The 22,793-nt window shown below is 40.7% G+C and overlaps 1 long non-coding RNA gene across 1 annotated transcript in view; it reads right to left on the reverse strand.

Moving 5' to 3' along the window:
* Positions 1 to 2,470: 2,470 nt before the first annotated feature.
* Positions 2,471 to 22,793, reverse strand: part of LOC121674326 — an 81,608-nt gene continuing 61,285 nt past the window's right edge. Inside the window, exons 2-3 of the long non-coding RNA XR_006019552.1 lie at positions 13,337 to 13,410; positions 2,471 to 2,696 (exon numbers count right to left, since the gene is read on the reverse strand). This is a non-coding gene — a long non-coding RNA (uncharacterized LOC121674326). The remainder of the gene's footprint in view (positions 2,697 to 13,336; positions 13,411 to 22,793) is intronic.

The raw sequence follows: 22,793 nt of genomic DNA on the forward strand, positions 1-22,793 counted from the left end.
GAAACAGTTGAATACAATCAATAAATAATTGACCTAAAGCTTCCACGAGGTTCAAACACTGTCAGGAATCTGGGTTTGAAAGTGTTGATTTTTCAGTGTTCTTAGAATTTTTTTTTCCTAATCCATCTCATGAATTTAAAGATGAGCTTCCAGCCCAAATGAGGACTCCCATGCTGCAACCATTCAGTTTGACAGCAAATGTGTATTACAAAACCTCCTGTTTCTCAGTAAGCAGATGATGACCCGGTCAGAGAAAATACTGGCAGCAATTTTCAAAGGACTCTCAAAGACACTTAGGTTATGTCTAAGTGACCTCAGTGATTCAGAGGACTCTGTGACCTCAGAGTGACTCTGAAAAACTTTTGCAAGCTGCAATGAGAGTTCCTGTGCATCTCCCCAGAATAAGCATCCAAACTGGAATAAAGGAGTGAACCCAGCACTGTGGGCCCACCAGGGGTTTTGTAGGAGCCCCATGCCATGGTGGGGACTTGAAGGGTAGGGACACAGCTGGCAGGAGCAGTCTTTTACCACGAGAAGCGGTGACACATCAGCGATGGACACAAGCAGACCAGCACATCAGACAGAGGGATGGTGGCCTTTAGCTGAGACAGCTCCCCATCCCAGTCCAGCATGGTCACTCACCTGAATGGAAACTTGACTCCAAGGGACCTGGGGTTTCCACATATCCAGCTCCCACACCCACCCACAGAGGTGACTGTCTCCTAGGAGCGAGCCACCATAGCTCTCTGCTACCTAGGGCATCGTTCAGATCCTCATCTTCATGGGAGGGCTCCTGACCTGGGCTCTCTCTACAAACACCACAGCTCTTGTCCCCCAGGGAAGCGGACATCACTAATTTTTATCTGGATAATGCTAATCAATAAGACAGAGAATGGAGTAAGTGTTTTAACTTTTTTGTATGCTAAGTGGAGCTACTGTATTTGTGAGTTACTGATCAACCTCTGTAGTTAACTCTATATTTTCCCTTGCAGCCACTTAGCACAAAGTGAGCTCTTGCTTTTTTAAAAGACATGAGATGGCTGCCCATCAAAAACAATAGTTAGCATGGGAAAATAATGGCTGTCCCCTTTTGGTTAGGGACAAACCTCACTTCAAGTGAAAAAAGACAGTCACAGTTTAATAGTTTTAGTGCCATAATAAACTAAAGTTATATTGCAGCGCTGTCTGCAGTGCCTGGCAAAAGCAAGCACCCCCATCCACAAGGGTAGACCCCTGTCTCCATATAAATGCTTACTAAAACACTAAATCACCTTAGAGGAAGGATTTTACTGTCCTCCTGCTAAAGGAGCTTTATGAGCCATTTGTTCAGTTCAATCCCGTGTCTTGTCAAGAGCACCGGCTCTATACTGCACTTGTCAGTGTTTGTTCTCACGTCCTATTCACTTGTGTATTTTTATACATTGACAGCTTCCATCACCAAATTTAATGACCTCTTTTAGACAAAGAAATAACTGTCTACTGAGATCTTCCTTTATTTGCAGTAACCCTAACAAACCGATTCCTCAGCAAGCCCACAGGCAATTAAAAAGCATGTTCACTTTCTGTAGAACAGACGTGATGCAGAAACCATCTACAAGGCACCAGGACAGGTGCATAAGGATAAGACACAGGGGCTACTCAGCTTTTTTTTTAAATCTTTAATTTTTTTTTTTTTTTTATCTTAGACAAAATCATGTCTCAGCCTTCAATGAAAATCTGTCTTCTGCAAAAGATTTCATACTGAACAAATTCCTCTATGGGCCTGAATCACACCATCTGCACAGTCAGTTCCTTTGAAACATTTTCTTCCATTTCATCCACAAAGAATGGATCCGAGGCTTGGTGGGCCTTGTTTCCAACTTTATAAAACATTTCTAATATTCCTTGCCTTCCTGTTATTGTTTTCCTCTTGAAATTTGCACAGGGCCATGCAGACTCTGGGGATATCCATAGGTCTGCTTCAGGACCTTTGGATATGCAAATCTCAGGAGTCCATGACACCCCACAAAATAAATATACAGAGTGTAGATTGCAGTGATTGAGATTATTGGTTATGAAGAGGAAGATGCAGTTTCCACCACTAGCAGAGAATCCAGCGCCCAAAGGAATGGAAACTCTTATACCAGAGGTAATTAAGCAAAACGTACCTCACAGAACTGACTCAGTATTTTGGAACCATTAAAAGCAGAAGAAGCCATGCTCCTTTATTAATGTATTCCCATGGTGGCACAGATGAGAAGCACTGAAGTGTTACAGATTGTGACAGAGGGTCTCTGAGAAATCTCTTTACATATTTAGCTGTATAACACTTTTTTAATGTGGGTTTTAAAGGAGAATTTCCCAAGGGGAATGCATACAGATCTACTTGTTTTCAACAAATTCTTTCCTCTTTAGGGCGGGGAGCAGATAAAATGCTTGCAGAGACTGTTTTGCAAGAAAAGCATTTCTGCTGCCTGTGCCGGTTCCCAGCCGGTGGAACACATCTTGGAACAGGTCTCTACTAGACACAGGCGTGGAACGAAGTTTGGCAAAACAAAGACATGGCTCCAGAAACAAAGAGCGTCCTGTGAATAACTGATCCACTACAAAAGAAAAGGAAGTGGAAGGGGAGGGAGCTCCTTCAGGCTTTGTTGTAATGCTAAATCATGAGATTAACTCACCAAAAGAGGTAAGGAGTCTGCTCCATGGTACAGCTTCTGTAAAGTGGAGAATTTAACATACATTTAAAATATAGCAGCTTCATAGATTGGCATGAAATGTTTTCTGTATGTCACTCGTGGGGTCATGAAGAAAACCAAATTGAAAAAGCCTATTGTGCCAGAAGTGAATTTACTACCACTGTAGATCCTATCTTTGGGCTGATCACATTATGCCACTTGAAATGGACACGGATCTGGTCTTCACCAGGCTATTTTTACCATTTAAACAGGCAGTGATTCAGATTTCAATTGTCTCACCTGTATGACATGCCCACGGAAACAAAGCCAAGGGCTAAACTCCCCCAGGCTGCCTGCAAACAGCTGCTTCTCAGGAAGGCAGGACAACCTGCATCTGATCTGGCAACCATCCTTCCTTCCAGTCACTTGCCAACACTGAGAAGAAGGAGCCAGGATGTGATAACAATTTGCTTCCACAGCCTGATGCTGCCATGTGAAGCACACAGGCAAAATAGGCCACAATCACTTTTAGCAAAGAAGGAAACATATTTATTGTTAGTTATTAAACCATCCTGACTGTATGTCTTTCTACTTAAGCCAAACAGACTAGCTGAGCTCCCTAAAACAGCTCCTGCAAGTTTCAAGACAATAAAATATACTGGTTTTTCTTCTAAAATACTGAGACCTGAATTGAGCCCAAACTCTTTCAAAGTAGTACAGGAGCCTGAAACTGGCCTGGGTAATAGGTGATCAACATGTGTTTCCTAAACCTCATGACTATTAAGCACAATATATGAAAATCTTTTTAATTTTCTGTTTTGGTCTGGTTTTATGGGTTTTTTTGAGAATTGTGTGGGGCTTGTTTTCACTGGGACTCTGCAGATATTTTTGTTAGAAAGCCTCTGGCCACACAATTCACTAGATCACCATGAAATGTCATCAGACATCTGCTCAGAGAGTGTGCAGTTATTCCATCTGTGCCTCTCCTCCTGTACATAGCTCCTTCATACCATGCCAGTGCATTACATAAGCTCCCCCGGTCTCCAAGTACTTGAGTCTATTTGACCTAAAAAAATAACCAACTCTGCCACCTTTAAGCAGACCACAACATTTTTCCAACGCACCTCTTCTCACAGTATAGTGCTCCATTCAGTGAGGGTGGCAGAACCCAGCCTGAGGAGGCTCAGCCATGCAGAAATGGGTGGAAAATCCAAGCCCTTCCATTCGCTCTCTGCTCTGAGCACCAGTTTGGTGGTTGCATTGAGAATTTCAGCAATGGTATTCGTCCACCTCACTAATATCTTGAGGCCCTAATTTAAACTCCATAAAACAAGCCAGGCTTCATGGAGCAGCAAAGTGCTCTTTACTCGCTTGTAAAACAAAACACGCTCATGAATAATTATATCAATTATAATCAAAATCCTACGCACTATTAATTTAAGATGGGAAATACAGCAGTAAAAAAAGATAATATCTCCTACTGTAATTTCTTCCCCTGAGGACTTTGCTGCTGTAGGCCCAAAGAAATAAATGACAGGCAATGCAGTTACACCCTCTTTTATTTTGCTACTTAGCATTCACTGTGCAAATGTATCGGTTTTGTTCATCCCTGCTAATTCTGATTTTCTTTCTCCAAAAATGTTAACAAGATTTTCTCTCTGGTAAGTACAGTCTGTTGCACGTGTGGTGGTATTGGTATGGCATAGAAAGCACAGAGTTAATCAAGTTCATAGATTAATCTACTCTGATCCCACACCTTCCATCAGAAAGCCTTCCTTTCCTCTGGGTGCTCATGTGCCTGTAAGAACATTCTGGATTTGCTCCATGACTTTTTTCAGTCTTATTTTTGCCACTGCTTCACCAAATATACTTGTCATTGCAACATTTTTTTCAATATAAAGCACTTAGGATATCTTGTGAAAAAGTCTAAGGGCTTTCTCGTGCAAAGCATCATGAAAATTCTGGAGAAATCCTAATCCTATTAAAATCAATGGTGTCTTTGCCATGCACTTCAACACTGCCAGGACTAAGACCCCTGTTGATTTACAATGATGAGATGTTGTTTGGATGATAAGTATTCCTGAGAGGGCGTTTAGCTAAGCAGCCAATCAAAATTATTTGTTAGTCCAGCCTCAGTCATGACTTTTCCATAATTTGCATAAAACTACTCAAGATTTGAGTTTCTGTGGAAAAACATAAATCAGGTAAGTTTAGCTTAGTTTTAGGTTTCACTGAAAAAGTTACACTGAACTTTGGTATGTCACTGTTTGCTTAAAAAACATTCTTTCTGAATTCCTCCACACTTTTTTTTTCCCTCTGAAGAGTTTTAGGTCATTCTTGCTGGAGATGAGTGGATTTCATCAAGCTGTAGACCTACTTTGATGGTCTGGAGTGTATTTTACTGGGTCATGGATTTGCTGCCTATAACATTTGCTTAAGGAGCATGTCATCACATCTCAAACAAAAACAGTACTGTCATTTGAGTGCTTTTATCAGGCTTTGCTGTCCTGGTATGCGATGAACCACAAAACTTGTTACATACCCCTTTAAATTATTACTTTACTGGGACAAATGAATGAAGTTAAATTTGTATTTGGGGCTGTTCTGCTGGTTTTTTGGCCGGTAAAACCGTGAAGTTTTAGACTGTGGTGGCTGGTGGGTAGAGCTTGCCTGTCAGTTTTCTTTTGCCTTATGTGTGTTTGAGTGTGTGGTTTGGTGTTTATGTAGTAGGGTTTTTTAAAGTTTGCATCTTTGGCTTTTGCACTGTGAGCTGTTGGATCTTTATTCGGTCTGGCTTCTGCCATCACAAGGAGGTGTCAGACCCATAGCAGCATGGGTGGGGTAAAGGTGGCAAATAAATAATGAGAGTCTTAAGTTTCCTACAGTATTCACTCTACTGAGAATCTCTAGATTATGTCCAAAACTCATAAGAGTCTCTAAAAACTCAGATATCATCTATCCAGACCACTACGCCACTCCACTCCAAAGCTGCTTACAATTTTCAATATATCTTCTAGTCTCTTTGCCTGAGAATATTCTGAGAAACCAGCAGGATAAATAACCAGGGTTTATTCTGACTATAACAACATCAACTTTTACCTACACCAAAGTTACAGGGAGGGCATCTCCCCTTTTAGTGCAGATGAATTATTTCAAAGGGAGGAGGGGAGAGATAGGATCATAACCAAAGTACGTGCCTTATCAAAATTGTCTGGGCTTTTACATTCCATTTCCTTGTGATAAGACTCTTGTGCTGAGCTGGTATTCGGAAGTGAGCCCAAAGGGCTGACTGATAAGTTTACATAAGGAAGGAAATAATCAATTTAGGGCTGTTACTGAATGAGCGCTTATCATGTTCATTTCCTCACTATTGCTTCTCAAGCTAAATATTACATGTTTAGCAGCAACTTCAAAAGATTTAACATTCTAGCCTCTGCATTTTATTAAGGAAAACTCTTTCAATAGCATGAAGCATTTGCTTGCAGCACAATAAGAGTACAATTCATGCACTGAAACTTGCATTTTAAAACACTGATATTTATGTTGAAGGAAGCAATATATTCTTGCAAGAAAACTACTTTTTTTTTTCAGCTTGCTATCTAATATTTGAAGCACAGAAGAGGGATTTTAAAAGGTACTAATAGGCAGTACACTAAATTCCCTTCTGTAGATTGGCCTGTCCTTCTCCTGTAATGTGCTTTGTTTAACTGCATCAGTCTACTTTATCTCCAAAAAATATGTTTTTTTAAGACCCTGATGACAGCAGCATGATTTGTGGGTGCCACATGACCTGTCATACTAAAATCTAAAAATGTGGCTCTTATTTTCACTCTGCATTAAATCATAAAATACATTGTGTCTGGTAAGTGACTGGCTACAGCCCCTTTGTCCACAGTATCTTTGCAGTGCTCCTGAGAGCTTCATCCAGGGCAGAATCTTTTCCACGAGATCAAAATGGAATTATTGGGAAAGAGTGGGGAGGGAGAGACCCAACTTAAAAAGAATTATGGTAGCATTTAATAGATTTGAGTTGGTCGTATCATGAATTGGTATTCCAATGTAAAATAGCTACAGATTTAATGCACTACAGCTTTCATATGAGGTCAATATTTATTTCTCTGTACTTGACCTGGCCACAGCCAGTACTGTGGACGTCTTTGCTCAGGTCTTAGCTGGGATGTTTGTTTTTCCACAAACACAGATTACATTTGTATCCTAACATATTTGTGACTGGACTGTGTCCAATCATTAAGGAAAACCACCAAGACCTCTAACACTGCCACGGCTATAAAACATTTTCCATTGGCATGCAACTGCTATAGCAAGTGCAGCAACGGAAAATTTCCTCTGCCAACAAATTTAACAACAATACCATGATCAAGCTTCAACTGAGAGAAAATCTGGGAAGGAATGTTCTTCCTCCCCTGATCCAGCACAGCCTGAAGTTTCAGACTGTCAGGGCACTTCACAAGGTTCGTCCACTCCACTGTGAGCAGCCTCCTTCCCAAAGCCTCCATTACAATTGCCTTGCTCATGTTTCAGCACTGTTGGATCCAGGTATTTCATTCTAGCACATCTTTAATTTACAACACTAGATTTATTTATGGAGCAGACCACTTCCTTTCCAGAAAGGTTATACACCTTTCAGCACCTATAATGAATATATAGCTTAATGAATTCATCAAGAACCTGATCGAAAGACCTTGAAATGAAGTGGAATCTGTTCAACAGTTTGCTGCCTGAAGAAAATACAGAACGCTCAGCTTGGATTTTACATAGCACAAAGGATGATGCATTTGCATTGAACAGCCAGTTTTAAGCAAGAAATTCAATGCTTCTCTCTCTGGGCCTCATGATGTATGCAGCCTCAGCTAGGCTTTGATCCAAAACCCTTGACCTAACTCTTCGAGGTACAAACACTGCAGAGCAGGAATTGTTTGATATGGATGCTCTCTAAACTGTTTCCCAGAGAACATTGAAATAAAACAGGCATTGTACTTCAGTAGGCAGCCCTATACTTCTGTAGGAAAGCTGACATTCGTTTACAGAGAGGGCAGCAAAGTTGTCCAAGGATCATCAGGTGCTAAAGAGATGGGCAGGGCCTTCCTGCTGTCCAGCATATCCAGGAAGATGAGAAGATCACTGAAACCATGCAGCAATGAGTAACCAATTGTTTTGAGTGAGACTTTCTGTGGTACCGTGTCTGCACACTTCACAAATCATTGACAGGTTTGTTATGCAAGTGGTCACTGGCACCTTGTAAACAGAGCTTCTCCATGCCCTGTTGATCTTTCCACTGCAATTTGTTGAAGGCCTAATAGCTGTTTAAATAATTTCTGACATGGAAAAGCACAGGCCGGATCCAAAAGTGTAAACCAGAACCCTGAGGCTTAGCTGCTAAATCCAGGCACCTACCACTGAGCTCAGAGCATCTGCATTAGAGTGTTTGACACTGTCAGTGCAGCATGCTCAGAGCCTCCACAGCAAGTTTATTCCAGCAAGTTTAAGTATCTGATTTCCATTTCCAATGCCTCAGTGTAGGGAATCAAAACTGGAAATTCTGGGACACCCAAAAGAGAGGTGAAACTTTGTATCGGAATTGCTAGAGAGGCTGTTTAACCTCTTGGACTCAGTCTGAGGGCACAAAAGGAACAGAAATTCTCCCTTCCTTCCTTCCTTTGCATTATTATTATTATTATTGGTGGTGGTGGTGGTTTTGTTGTTGTTGTTGTTGTTGCTGCTGCTGCTGCTGATGCTGCTGCCACTGCTGCTGCTGCCATTAGTCATAATTGCTAGACCAGATAAGTGTCACATCAGTAATGTGAGTCTATGTCACCTGGTTACTTATAAAGTGGATTGGCTACTTTTTCGTGCTTTCTATGATAACGAGGAAATCTAAATATACCTGATAACACCAAATGCTGTGTACACTGGCAGCCCCTGGAAACAAAGTTTAGTCAGATGGCAATAGATTTCAGTAAAATACTCTGGATTGACACCAAAAGGAATGAGACCAGACTGAGTTTTCATTGAATTCACCTGTGTTTGTAATCACAGGCTACCTAGGTTACTACAAAAATTTGATCTAAAAGGCATCAGTACTAGTGGCAAAAAATTGCATTCTGGCCAGAACAAATATTTTCCTTTCAGTAAACAAATTTTCACCCTCCTGCCTAAGAATAATGCTGTTGAATTACAGCTGAAAAGTTCAGAAGCCCTTTGCTTCCAATATAAGTTATTAATGAATGTAAGGGACACTCACTGAGGTTCAAGATCCAGCAGGATCTTCCAATGAGAGGCTAAGAACTCCACAGAAGCATGATCTAATGGAAAAAATATGATCAAATGCAACCCTCAGTAGAAAAGTTCCTTGTATCTCTCTTTTCCAAGGGACATTTTTACTGGCATATCATTAGCTAATTCTTGGAAATGTCAAGTCTGCCTACAAAAGGATTAACAAAAGGGGTTTAGAAAAATATGAGACATAAACCAAGGCTCTCCATAAAACTGCAGATGATAGATTTTTTTTTTAATTATTATTATTTTTTTGGAAAAAACAGGGCACTCCATTTTCATCAAGTGTCTGCTCTGGTGCCCTTTAGCATAACTTAATAAATAAAAACACAGGAAGAGAAAAGACAGCAAAATGCAGATACAGAAGGGAAGGTCTTAACTTTCCCATGAAACTGATATCCCCACAGAAAATCCATACTGAAACCTCAGCCTGAACAACTCCCAGCCCTGCCAGACCTATTTTCCTGCATTTTCATTTTTCAGTGCACAGGAAGATGTTGGAGCCTGAAGGACTAAATCAGCATCTGTGGCCTCAGTACCAACAGCACAATTCCAGAGGTCACTCCAGCCACACTCCTCAGGTCCTCACTCAGGCTCCCTCCATCCCAGAGCATCATTCCAGCTGCAGGAGGCTGTTGTGTGCATCACTCCTGGTGTGGCAGGAAATTGGTCCCTGCATGGTGTGCATTTCTCCTTGTTGTTATCATTATTTTCATTCACAGAAACAATTTAATAACCAGCAAAGGAAGAAACTGCCATAAGCATTAGGATGTTTTGTCTAGGATGCTGGCTCCAAGCCTGGAAATTCTGTCATTAAGTGATATGATAACATTATCAAATAATAATGATAATACCAATATGATAAACAATATCAGAAGATAAAAGTAACACAGTGTAAGCACTCTTTGACTCTATTTTGTCTTTTTCTCACTTGCATTATGGCACACCACTGATAATCTGCTTTCCTGTATGAGTCACATCAAGTTATATCATTTATCCTTCCAGAGGGTTCAGAGGATATCATAAACCATGGAGAGCAAAGCTTGTTCTGCACCCTAATGTGCCTGGTGCTATAATTGTCTGCCTGTTGACTGCTCTGCTTATGGGGTATTTAAAGCAAAGAAAAACAATGCCTGGCTGCATTTTTTTTCTCTGTTTATACTCTCCTCATTCATTCACATCTCTAGACCTGATGCTTTCCCTCACTTTCTCTTGCCTATCTTTCCGATGCTTCCTTGTCCTTCCTTTTCCCAGCCTCCTTCCTTCCTCCTCAGTCTCCAGGGTTAAATGAATTTTTTTCTTAAGCCCGAGACTGAAATTGCATCCACAGAACCCTGTAAAAATTATTAGAGAGGTGGGATATCCTACAGGTCTTAACCAACAGCCATAAAATCATCAAGTGCACCCAAGAATGCTCTGGGCAGAGAGTCCAAGTGACTGTGGAGCCGATCCCACAAAACACACAACCAAACCAAACAGAAACCACAGAAAATGTGCAAAAATCTATTGAAATATCAGCTACGTCCTCCCCCATCGCTCCCATCTGCTCCCCAGATTTGTTTCACAAAAATGTTTGGTAAATTTCATATAACCTTCATCTGAACCTGCTAACTCATCAAGTTTTTATTCCATCGACTTCCAGAATATAGTTAATAAATATATGCTTATGTTCAATGATTTGGAAATGTTTATAATTCAAAAGCTTCCAATTTCCACCTTTTTTTTGTAAAAGTTTTGTGTTGCTAAGGTAGAAGATAGAATTTGTGGTAGGGAAGCCAGGTTGTAAATAGAGTTTTTTCACAACTACACGTACATTTTCTATGCATTACACTTCCAGGTTACACCACATGGGGTTTTTTCATTTCTATTTGCACAAAATTTGTGTATGCAAACTGCCACTGCACACCTTATGCACACAATTCTTTACATGTTTTTCTCTGAAAAAATTTGCATTTTGCAAGGGTTGTAAAATTATCAAATATCATTCTATTGCACATCAAAATGGGTGAGAACCTGTTTTCCAAAGTGTGGACTAAATTTACATGGTTCAGTCCTGGTATATAATAGGCCAAAATGCATAAAAAGAATCCAATAAAAATTTCATTTAACAAGTGTCTACTACGATCAGTTGATACCAAAAAACAGGTGTTTAAATGTTTTAAAAATTAAGTCAGTGTTAATTCATTGTTGTGTTGTCTGCTTCATGAAAATCAATTTGAAATTCAGTGCCTGCCCATGCTGTATTTTAGAAATATTTTCCCACAATATCTGAATGATGAAAGATGCAGCCACATAAAAAAAATGCTCTTCTCTAGCACTTCATACTGCAGGTTATGACATGATCTTTACTTCCACTATTCACTCTTTATTCTTTAAATAATAGATAATTATACATTATATAAAATGATAATTATTGTTAATTTTGTCATTTTTGAAGAGCTACCTGCAAAACAGAGCTACCTGTGAAACATATTTGTCACCACAGAACTTCTTTTCAAAAATACCATCTTTACAATTAAGAACAAAGAAAAAAAAATCATTTTTCTCTTTAAAAATGTGCAAAACCACAGAGTTTGTTCTGGGATTGCGACACACAGAAGTCTTCAGCCTGCGGGTTACGTTAGGGATGGCCCAAGGAGTTCAGACCTAATTTAACTGTGGTGACTGGAAACAACAGGAGTCAAGCTCATCTCATGACCAAATGCTTTTGTTGCTCTTAGCTCCCAACTTGTGCCCCACAAAATGCCTTAAGAAACCAATTTTCAAGTTTGCGCTTGGAACACTGCTAGAGGTGAAGGGCTCCAAACTCTGCAAGGCACTAAGAGCCAAGCATCCCTTGCACACTTGGATAGAGATGGAAAAGTTAGAAAGCAGGGCCATAATTTTTCAAGCATTTGAAGGCCTGAGTTATGTTAACACAAGTGCAGAACAGAAATGGTTTTCTTTTAATCAGATTCTGAAGCAATACCAGCACCAGCCCAGGGTACAGTTCAGAAAACAGAAAATACAGGATGCTGATCTGTGGTACCAGAGCACACACACGACATTACACATTACAGACCCTTTACAGTCTCAGTGGAATAATGGTGGTCTTGCTTTTCTTTCCAAAAGTGAAAGGTGTAATTCTATTATTTTTCTGTAAGCATTTTTGAAACAATGACCGTGGGCTCCAGTCCTATCTGGAGGAACAATCTGACTTGCCTTCATTTCCACATATTTATGGTTTACATTCAGCTCTCAAAAGCAGTTCCAAACTACCAAACCCACAACAGCTGTTTTCAGAAACAAGCATTTCTTATCATTCGGTATCAAGCATCAGAGCCCATTAGAGTATGGAAGGAATGCCACAAATGAACTGGGTTTCTAGAGTCCTAGGAGATTTGTTTCAGCTTCTAATCAAACTGGTTCCCAGACTTAATTTAGTCAGCCTTTATTTTCCCTACACTTGGCAAGCGAAGGACTCTTTTTTTTTTCCAGAAGCAATTACTGTAAATATAAATGGCTAAGCACACAAGCAGTATATTAACTCTAAATCCTTTTCTTCTGCTCTTGATCATAAAAACCCTTCCATCCAAGCAACAGTAATGCCCCTTTTTATAGCATAAAGAGTAGAAAGAAAGACCATCTGGGCTGGCATGCCTGCCTTTCTCATACTTACACAGATTCAAGGTGACCCCTCCCAATGTTTCAGACTCCCTGATCCCTTTCAAAATAACTGGAGACTTCTTCCAGCTTATCTTATTCCCAGGATCTTTTAAAGTGCATCAGATGTATTAGCCATGATGGACAAAGAGGAAGGAGGGGGAATGATATGAACTGATACAGTTGCTATGACCCGTGTGCATTTCAAGCTCATTTTGAAACAAATTTGTCCAGTTAGAGGATAGTGACTTCCCATATTAAGATCAACAAGGGGGAAAAGTATGTAAGTGAGACTGACTTTTCACTGCTAAAGCAGCTTTAAATGTTAATCATGTGGTGACACAACATGCTTAAGTGTTGAAAAGACAGGACCCTGCCATAATCAAAGTGACACTGCAGGAAAAACTTACTTTCAGTAGGGAAAAGCATTAGGTTCGTACAGTGGGATTCCCAGATAAAACAGCACAGGCAATTGCAGTTGTATAAATGTATATATACACTCATAAAGAAGGGGATAGAAAAATAAAGAGATATAGGCTTAATTTCCAAGAGTGGAGCAGGGAAGTTGGTTTATAGTTCTTGAACTGAAAATAAACTTTGAATTAATAACTATCATCAGACCCTGTACCATCCAATATCTGTTGACTTCTGGTGGCAGACTTGCAAGTTGTTTAGTATTCTTACACTATTTCAATCAACAAATCACTTAATCCCACTTACAACCAAGAAGCAGCACTGATTACCTAAAATGGAGGGAAAAGTCCTTTTCTTGAACTTCAGGTGCAACAGGCTAAAGGGCTGGGAGTGTCAGAAGTCCCTGGAAGAGAAAAGGAAGAAGGTTATTAAAAGGTGGATGCTTTCAGGTAGCAGTACCTTTGAAGAGGTGCAAAGTAAAGGAAAACTTTAGGAAAATACACGTTGGATACATTTCCTTTACTTGGGTAGCCTCAGAAGAACAGCACACACAACTACCCAGACACAGTGTGAGGCGGCAGGAAATTTCTTTTTACAGGAAATTCCCCAATTATCCTAGTTTAATGGTGCATGTTTTAAAATAAGGCAAGATCACTCCTTCGTAATCCACGTTAAAAGAATATTGACATCATAATGCATAACCACACATTATCTGTATCAGAAGGGACAGGCATCATCCGTTGCCAGCTGGTGTTGAAGAGGTATCAGAAGCAGACCCCTGCATTTCTTCTCTTTCCTAAATCCATAGCACTGCCCTCACATCCTTCAGCGCTGGTTTGACCAAGAATAGTCCTATGGAATTTTCATACCCAATGAAAATACTGAACATAAGTGTGTTAAACAGACTAAAAGAACAGGTCAGGACCCTGTCATCTGCAGTAGAAAAACTACGCAGATGAAGTTCATACAGATGAAGTTCATACTTATACTTTTTATTTCAGCCGCTTGGTTTCATCATATTTTACGAAAACATCCTCCCTTTTAAGAATTTTTTGCTCATCTTTTAACACCTGGCTACATTGTTCTTCTTTATTACATGAAAAAAGGCTGTGATGTTTACTTCTACTTCATTTAATAAACAGTCTCTTATGCCGTAGCACAAAGCGTTAGGAAGTTGCCTAGTTCCTAAAGAAAAGATCTTTGATGCTGGCATTGTTGAACTTACTTATGTTTCCTTCTTATTTATTCAAGTCAACTTCTGTAACATTTCCTTATCCCAGATTGTCATTCTATTTTACCAACATAAAGGCAACCCTTCATAATCTAAGCTGAACATTTTGTATTTGCGTGGGGGGTTTTTTATGTTTAATTAGACACTTTAACAATGTCAAGTTGTTAGGCAACAATTTACAGTCAGGATGAATTACAAAGGAAGCTCCCAGATCACAAAGGTCCCAGAGCTTTTGAATGGCTTCTCCACTTTTTCATCCCTGCATGCTGCTGTGTGCTTAAAGGGTGACATCACTCATCTGCATTATTGTGCTGTACATTCATCAAAGTACTGATTAGAATCTAAAAGTTCTCAAATAGCAGTTGGATTTAGTAATTTGTAATCAGATACATAAGAGCGAACAAAAGGAAGTATCAGTGCTTTCAAAGGGAGTTGGTGACCTTCTGGTGCAGGTTCTGGAATGACTTTCTCTGCTGATTTTAAATTGTACCTGAATGGCAATATTAACAAAGCAGCTGGATGTATGTTACAGGTGTGGGAAAGCCAAGACTCTACTCTGTAATTACATTTTGATATTTTACCATGTATTTAGGAGTATTAGTACATGAGAGGGCAGAAAGACATGAGCAGCTTAGTACGGTGAGAGTCTCAGATTTTTAATTTGCGGTGGCTAACACTTGTAGTGGTGATGTTCTGGTTTCCCAGGGGCATGCTGCTGCATTGCTGCTGCTTTTCAATCATTTGAGGCTTTCCCTTGATCAGAGATCCATAATGTGCATGTGTTGGATACTACATGAAAAATCGAATGATAGCTGATATTATACATCTGTGGTGGGTATGAGCCCTCTCTCTCCCCAAGGCCATGGAGAAGATTTCAATCTACATCATGATATGAAACAAGCCAAGCATTTTATTTGCATTTCCATCACAGAGAAACCCATTTCAATAGCAAGTTTGTCTCCCTTTAGAGCAGCTCTTCTATCCGCATAAAACGCCAATAGATCATTCCATACTTGATTACGCCAGTGCACAGCACATCCCAAAGAAAGTTTACAGCTTCAAGTCAAGGCATCTTTGTCAATAAACTCAAGGCTCTCATGGATTGCAGGTGGAACCCAGCTCACGAGTTCCCTTCTCACTTTCAGCCTCCCAGGTAATACCTGTTGCTTCCAGTGTTTCATAAAGTTATTGCCTTGCTTACAAAATGCAGATATGTTTAAATGACAGGCAGGGGTCTTACTCCCACCCAGCAAAGCCTCTTTTGAAGGTACTGATGGCATATTTTAGGGCAGACAATTGGTCACCATCTCCCACAGCAAGACAAGGATCCGCAAGAATCTCTGGACTTTCCATCCCAGGAAGGGATCTGCAGGGGCCCCACTCAGCAGCTCGGAGCTGCTTCAGACTGCTCAAAATTGTCTTCATCATCCTCCCAAGGGCTGCTGCAGCAGCTGGGGCTTGCCAGAGTTCACAAATGGTTTGAACCTCCCTCCTGCCTGGCCTCAGCTACATCCCAGGTGTGCTCCCCCATGGAAGGCACAGCAAGAGGGTGCTGTGGGGGCTGGGCTCCTGCAGCTCAGGGATACCGAGGAGTTCCCTCATACAAGGCAATGGATGCAAGCCAGGGATCTGGCTCAGCACCGCTTCTTTCAGATCGGGATTCTCCCCACACACACACTGCTCTCATTAAAGGAAAGTTGCCATGTGTTGGATAACCCTAAACTATCAGCAAGAAGGAACAGTGGGAAGCATTTCCTTCAAATGACTGAATACTGTGAACTTTCCTTAGGTTTTAAAAATTCCGTGTCAAGCACCTTCCCTCAAAATGCACAGATGTCCATTTGTGCAGCTCAGGCGGTGAAAAGTTCCTGCATATTCCAGGAATACAGCTACTTGTCTGCACGTCCATGGATTTTGGAAACACAGCTGGCTTCATCCATTTCCAAAGGCTGAGTTCACACTGTATTGTAACAGACCATTTCAGTAGGTCAGAGAGAGCAAGAACTCAGGGTCTAGAAGGAAGGTCCCCAATGGGGGCTCTCAGAATCTGCTGTTGTTTTCAGCTGCAGCCTTGTTTTTCAGAGCTCTGCCAGCACCAGCAGCTCCTGCTCACAGAAGAGTCAGCAATTTGTTCCCTTGAATTTTGGCCACTTTTACAAAGCACAGAGTTCCCATTCTGCAGCCCACATTCTGCCTTTGTTCATTGTCATTAAAACTTCACTGACAACAGGCAGGGGTGTAAATGAATGGAGACTCTGCTCCCCTCTTCTGTTTCCTGAACGCCAGCCAAAATCACCACATTTCATACATCCTGAATAAAATCATAAATCCTTCCCCACGGGGAGCAGGGTGTTCCCCTTGGAAGTTGGCCTGCAGTTCCAAACCACTTCAGGAATATAGGCCAGGTTTCTAAAACCAAAACTGAGGCATGTCTGACTTTTTTTGTAATACATAACTTTTGCTTCCTTTTCTCTGAAAACAATACTTTGCATGCTTTTAAAATAATATTCCCTTCTGAATCTATACACTTAAAATGTGCATAGCTGAGCTGCCAGATGCTATAAATCGTCCCAGCTCGACTGGACATGAGGAATCTATTCTGCCTTCTGCAGTGGGAAGATGTGCAGAATTTCAAACCCATTTTTACATGCACTTACGCTAAGATGTTGTTGGAGATTAATTGGGTCTGACCTTTATGATACATTTAAACACTTCTGTTTTTTCTCACAATTATCATTATTAATCTTCTCCTGGATGGTATAGCCCACGGTATATTCATTTATTAGTGAAATTAAATTTCAAGAGGGAGAACACTTGGGTAAAACATCCTCAGGCTTTTGGGTATTCTGAGGGAAATCATGTGTATAAATGAGCTGGTTTTTCTGTATATACATGAACTTTTCCCAGAAAATAAAGAGGCAGCTACTTCACTGAAATTCTGGTAATTATCCTCATATATAACATGAAAGTAATGATCTATCATGGCCCATAAAATAAGCGAAGTCCCATAAATAAGCAGTTCTTGCCAGAAGTCAGCATGTTTTTATAAAACCTTTACTTGCTGGGTTTTGACTGATTCAGTACAGCAGGTTCATTAAGTCATTAAATCCCTTCTGTGCATTAAAGATCTTCTGCTGTTCCTCGCACACACTGGCACTATGTGCACATTGGGAAATTCCCATCTCTCTGTACAGGAATATCTGTTTCCTTTTCAGCTTGCACTGCAAACTCAGCACATCTTTCTGCATTCATGTCCATCAGTAACTTGTGCCAGACATCTCATTCAGGTACAGAATTGTTTTAAACTAGAGAAAATTTGTCCTTCATCATATTTTACCTTCTTTTAATTTTTTTTCCCATAAACTGGATGTGAAGGGAAATGCTAAAGCAGTGCAGAATCTATCTTATTATAATTCAAAAATAGAAAGCCAGTAGTAGCTGTCTTACATAATAGGGCCTGGAGTTTGTGTTTCACCATTGCACAGGAATAAATTTAGCATGTTAAGGATCAGGAAATTGAATAAGCAGTTTAAAATCACAGTGCACCAAACCCTAAAGCTCCACCAGATGCAGGAGGGTCAGACTCAAATTATTCGACCTATTTCAGGATTCTTATGTGCCCTGAACGACAACACTCCCTGCTGAGGATTTTCCAGCCTCTGCCACGGGACTCAATTAAACAAACATCAGCCAACCTCTGACCCCAGCACACATCTTTAATGCTCACATTATTTGCCCATCCATAAGGCAGACAACTCTCAGGCCACAGTTGCCGCAGTAACTTGGATAAGGCGCCACAGAGAAAACTGCAAAACGTATGTTATGCAAGTACCAACCAACTTTTCTAACCAACAAAAGGCTCCTTCTGAAAGGAACACAATCTGAAGAACACTCCCACCTGGGTTTCAAAAAGAAATTGCCATTATTTGCTATGGCACAGTATCTCATCATCACCTGCAGCCACTAAAATCTGTAGGCAAACACATCAAAATTTTAGTAACATTGCTGGGAAGTGTGGGACAGACTTAGGAAAGCTGTTTCCAAAGTAATGCCTTTCCAAAGGCTGCCTGCAACTAGCTCATTCAAACAAGTCTCATCTCTGATTAAGCTGTATGACAGGGTCAGTAGCATTTGAAGGGCTGAGGTGTAATTCTCATGAGTATGTTATCCCCTGTGCTCTGTGAAGGAAGGGAAAATGATTGAGGTTATCCACCATTGTAGAGAAATGTGATGCCTGGTTTTAAAAGTATTTTACATTCACTCTTTTCCTGGCTCTCTCTACTTGCAACATCTCTGTGGTGAATTTCTAAACCGAATGGGTGGGGGTGGTTTTATTGCTTCCTGGCCATAAATGAGAAAGCCAAGTCATTTTTAAAAATCAATTACCTGTAAAACATAGTGTCAGAGAGAAATATTATTTCCCCCTTTATTTACTAAGGGGAGTTAAAATCATTTGCTCTAAACATAGTTTCTGTGGAAAGACAAGTTTCCTGTCAGGGTCATTGTCAGTCACAGCAGCTCTGCAGCATGAAAGCAAAGGTTACTCGGTTTTGGTGTGTTTTGGCAAAACTGCCAATGATCTAACATCACCTTAGCATTGGTATGCACATATGATGATGGCCACAAGGTTGTCCCCAGGGAGAAAAATCACTGCCTGCTTCCTGGCTGAGGTCTAGCTGATGGTCACATATTCTTTGCGTGTCATTTACATATCTTTATATACATCCATATAGATATCTTTGTATGTCCTGATGTAAATGAGACAGATCCACTCTTCACATGCCAAAAGTCCTCCTCATTTTGGAAACTCAGGTTACAGTCTGCAGGGAAGAACATATTGCAGCAGAATGTTGAAACCAACCTCGAGGGGCCCAGTCAAGCTGAAATCAAACCATAAAGGTCTGTGTCAAATAAACATCACAGAACTCTCCAGAGATGAAAGAACCTCTTCATTCCTATCTCAGAGAAAAGGGGTAAAAGAAGGAGGAGGACACCAAAAGATGCAAGCCTGTGCTCTTCCAGGAGGAATGTGAGCCAGCATTGCCTCCTGTGAGGGTCTGTGGATTATTTACCATAGTCTAGCTAGCCCTTAGCACAAGAGCCTTGGAGTAGACACATGATGAATTTTCTCTCTCAAGTAGGCTACTTGAGCTACACTCCTGTGGTTTTTGAAACAAGGAAAAACACTCCAGGAAAGAACAGTGTAAACCATATCTCAAATTTAAATATTTATATTTTCTATATATTACACTTGAAATTCAGGCCGCATATAAACCACAGATTTTGGAGAGAAATTAGATAGTTATAGTTGGGAAATTATGACACAGAATTTAGTGAACACTGAAGAGCTGTGTCATACTATTTAATTTCATCTTTAAAAGAAAAACATCATGTCACACTGACAGAGATTATAATGCTTAGGCTTAAGGGGAAAGAAGATGATAGGGCTCTTATATTTACTCTGAAGTGAATCTGCAGCCAAGTGCTCTAAGGAAAAACACTGTAAGTCAACTCAGCGTCTGCAAGATCAATATAATTCTTTAAGAGGAAAAAGTTCTCTGTTTAACTTATTTTTCTCCCACAGGGGACGGTGTCAGACTGTTGCAGGAAGCAGTAAATTGCAGAGTTTGTGGACTCTGCTCAGGCACAACAAGAAATCATTGTAATTCAAGTGATGAAGTCAAAAATACAGGAGTCTGGTAGAAACTATTTTTCATGTTCTGAGTTGCAGCTAAAGTTGTGGCCTCAAAAGGTGTCAAATAAACAGCACTGCTTGAGACCCAGATCTCCATAGCCTGAAGTACCAAGCTGAATATCCAGTCCTTACAGTCTGTAATGAGTTGAAGAGTAAAAAACACTTCTCTTGTTTCCATTGAATATTTCAGGACTCCAGGAAAGCTTCCTGATAGGAGACCCCTAATCCTGAGTCGTGGCTGAATTCACGTTCAATTGGTATGGGTATGGCAAAGCTCTTAACTCACTCCCAATTTCAGCACAGGAAGAGGAGCTGTGGGAGAGAAGCAATATCTGGACAGAGAGAAAAGAACCAAAAAAATGGTGAAACCATCTTGAAGTCACACGTACAACATCACCCTTGCCCAGCAGTGGGACTGGTAACACATTAATGAAGAGGAGTCTGAAGGACAGCATTGAAGCCACTTTCTGTGGGCTATGGAATTCCCATTCCCCCTGCATAGCTGAGATGAGCTTGTTGGATAAAACGAGGTTGGCAATAGGGGATTATAGACTGGATGGGGACATCACAAGATTGACCAGCAGAGGGGTAAGGAATGGCCTTCAGGGTGAGGACAAGAAGGACATTGAAGGAACGGAGAGTTACTCAAAACTATGTTCTAGGACTGCAGTCTTGGCAACCACACTCTGAGGGAGCTGCTCAAGGGAGGACTGTAGCTGTCACGCACAAGACACGAGGAAAAGCCCAGTCAAATATTTTAGCTGGATAAAAACTGCCCTATCATTGAGTTAATGTGAAACAGAACCAGCAAATGGTACAACACAGGCATGGGTCAAGCTGAAGACAGAACTCAGATTATGGCTGACAGGTTAGACCATAGCAATATGTACTCTGATTAAGAAAGGAAATACTCTTCAGCAAGGAATTGAGAGAATGTATCATTTGGCCTTTTTATGGTTTTTTTTTAATGTTAGCATGGAGTACTTGATAGCTGCTGTGAAAATTTCCTGGCATGATCTTTAGTTGCACGATGAATGTCTAAGCTTAACTAAATCATCTTGAGAGAAACATTAGAGATAATGGCCAAAGCCCTGAGGAATTACTTGATTTGATAACTTTCAGCGTCATGACTATAATGTCTGATATCTCAGTGCTACAGGAGGACAAATGACTGAAAGCAACTGCTGTCTACTTCCCCATGAATGTGGAAATCATCTCTTTGCCATAGCCTTAACTTCCCAGCTCTTGCTGTGAAGCTAACTGAGCTGGCCAGAAGACAAGAATTCCTCATGAAAAACACTGAGGTTTTGGCATTTCCCATTCAGACAAAAAAAGAAGGGATTTCAAAATATTTCACCACCGGGAGAAGAATGTCCCTGAATTAGTCCAGAGCAGCACTGAAAGCACTTGTCCAGTGGTGATTCAAGTCTGCTCTCCTCAATTTCTGTAGCTGACTTTTCAAAGAAAGAGGGGAAAACATCCAAATCTTCCTTTTGGATTCAGAATAAAATTAAAATAGGAGGCTAAATGTTTCCTTCTCTTTTAATGAGAGGTCATTATCTACGCATTCCTGAGATAAACTATAGGAAACATACAACAGGGTGATTTCCAACTGAATCAGTGAGGAGGAAAGATGATGAGAAAAGTTTGTGTATCTAGTGTATGGAGCATAACATCAGCTAAAGGTTGCACAAACTGCCAAGTGATTTAATACCAGATGTAGAATCATTTAGGTTGGAAAAGACCTCTCAGACCATCGAGCCCAACTGTTAACCCAGCACTGCCAAGTCCAGCACTAAGCCACGTCCCCAAGTGCCACATACTGAGGCACAAGTGGTCACTAAATACAAACATGTCACGTACAGCTGCCAGAGAAGCTGAGGCAGGAGCAGGACACCCAAATGCCACGCAGTCACCAAGTTAGCAGCTAACACTGTGTTCAGCCACCACATTAGCAACTAACATTGTGTTGGCACCATCTGTAATTTGGTATTTACCTCATGCTGCTGGGTAGGGGCTGAAACCAGCCATGTTCTGGTTAATCTGCCTTGAGTAACTACAGCTGGTGGCCCGGAAGAAAATGACTCTGAAATTAATCTGCAGCATCTCATAATAAAGGTTACCGTTATCCAGCAAGGAGTGTCCCGGGGCTAGCCCTGCCCAGTGTTCTGGGAGACTCTCAGGAATGCGCAGGAGGAGGAGAAACTTTCCATTTAAATACCTTCCGAATGTTTTCATGCTTCGCATCCTCCTCCTTTCCTTTTCCGAGACACTCCATTCTCACAGCAATTGAGACTCTCCAGTGAAACTTGCTTAGTTGCCTGGATATTTTTCTGGATAAATTTGCCTCATGGTTAAATGGATAAGAAGTTCTCTAGTTTAAATCCATCTTTGAAGAGATCTGCAGTAAAAACGAGGCTGCTTTTTTTTCATTATACACCTAACTGGCTAATGTCTGCATGCTGTTTAAGCCCAGGACACAGAATAATATATGAGGTTTTATAAGGGTACATAAAAGTTATAAATGCCTTGTGTAAGTATTTGACTTGTTCATAGTCAATGAGAACTATTTGTACACGTAAGGCAAGCAAGATTTATCCTGTAATGGGTAATCCTTTCTTCATTTAATAAATAATCCTTTATTTACTTTTCTTCAGTTCTCAAAGTCAGTCTTCAGAACCTAAAAAAAACAACCCATGACCTCATTACCTTCTCCCCTCATGGCGCTGGAAGCCTAGGGATGACTGAGCTTATGTTAACATGTTTGCAAGTAACCATTCAGCCTTTTTTTGCCTCTCCTTTGAAACAGCCCTTCCTATGAAGGCTGTTCTGAGAGCAGCCATGATGTTCCATAACACAG

This window comes from Corvus kubaryi, unplaced genomic scaffold, assembly GCF_017639235.1.
Source record: "Corvus kubaryi isolate FWS band 111438036 unplaced genomic scaffold, C.kubaryi_AGA036_p1.0 67, whole genome shotgun sequence".
Taxonomy (NCBI): Eukaryota; Metazoa; Chordata; class Aves; order Passeriformes; family Corvidae; genus Corvus; species Corvus kubaryi.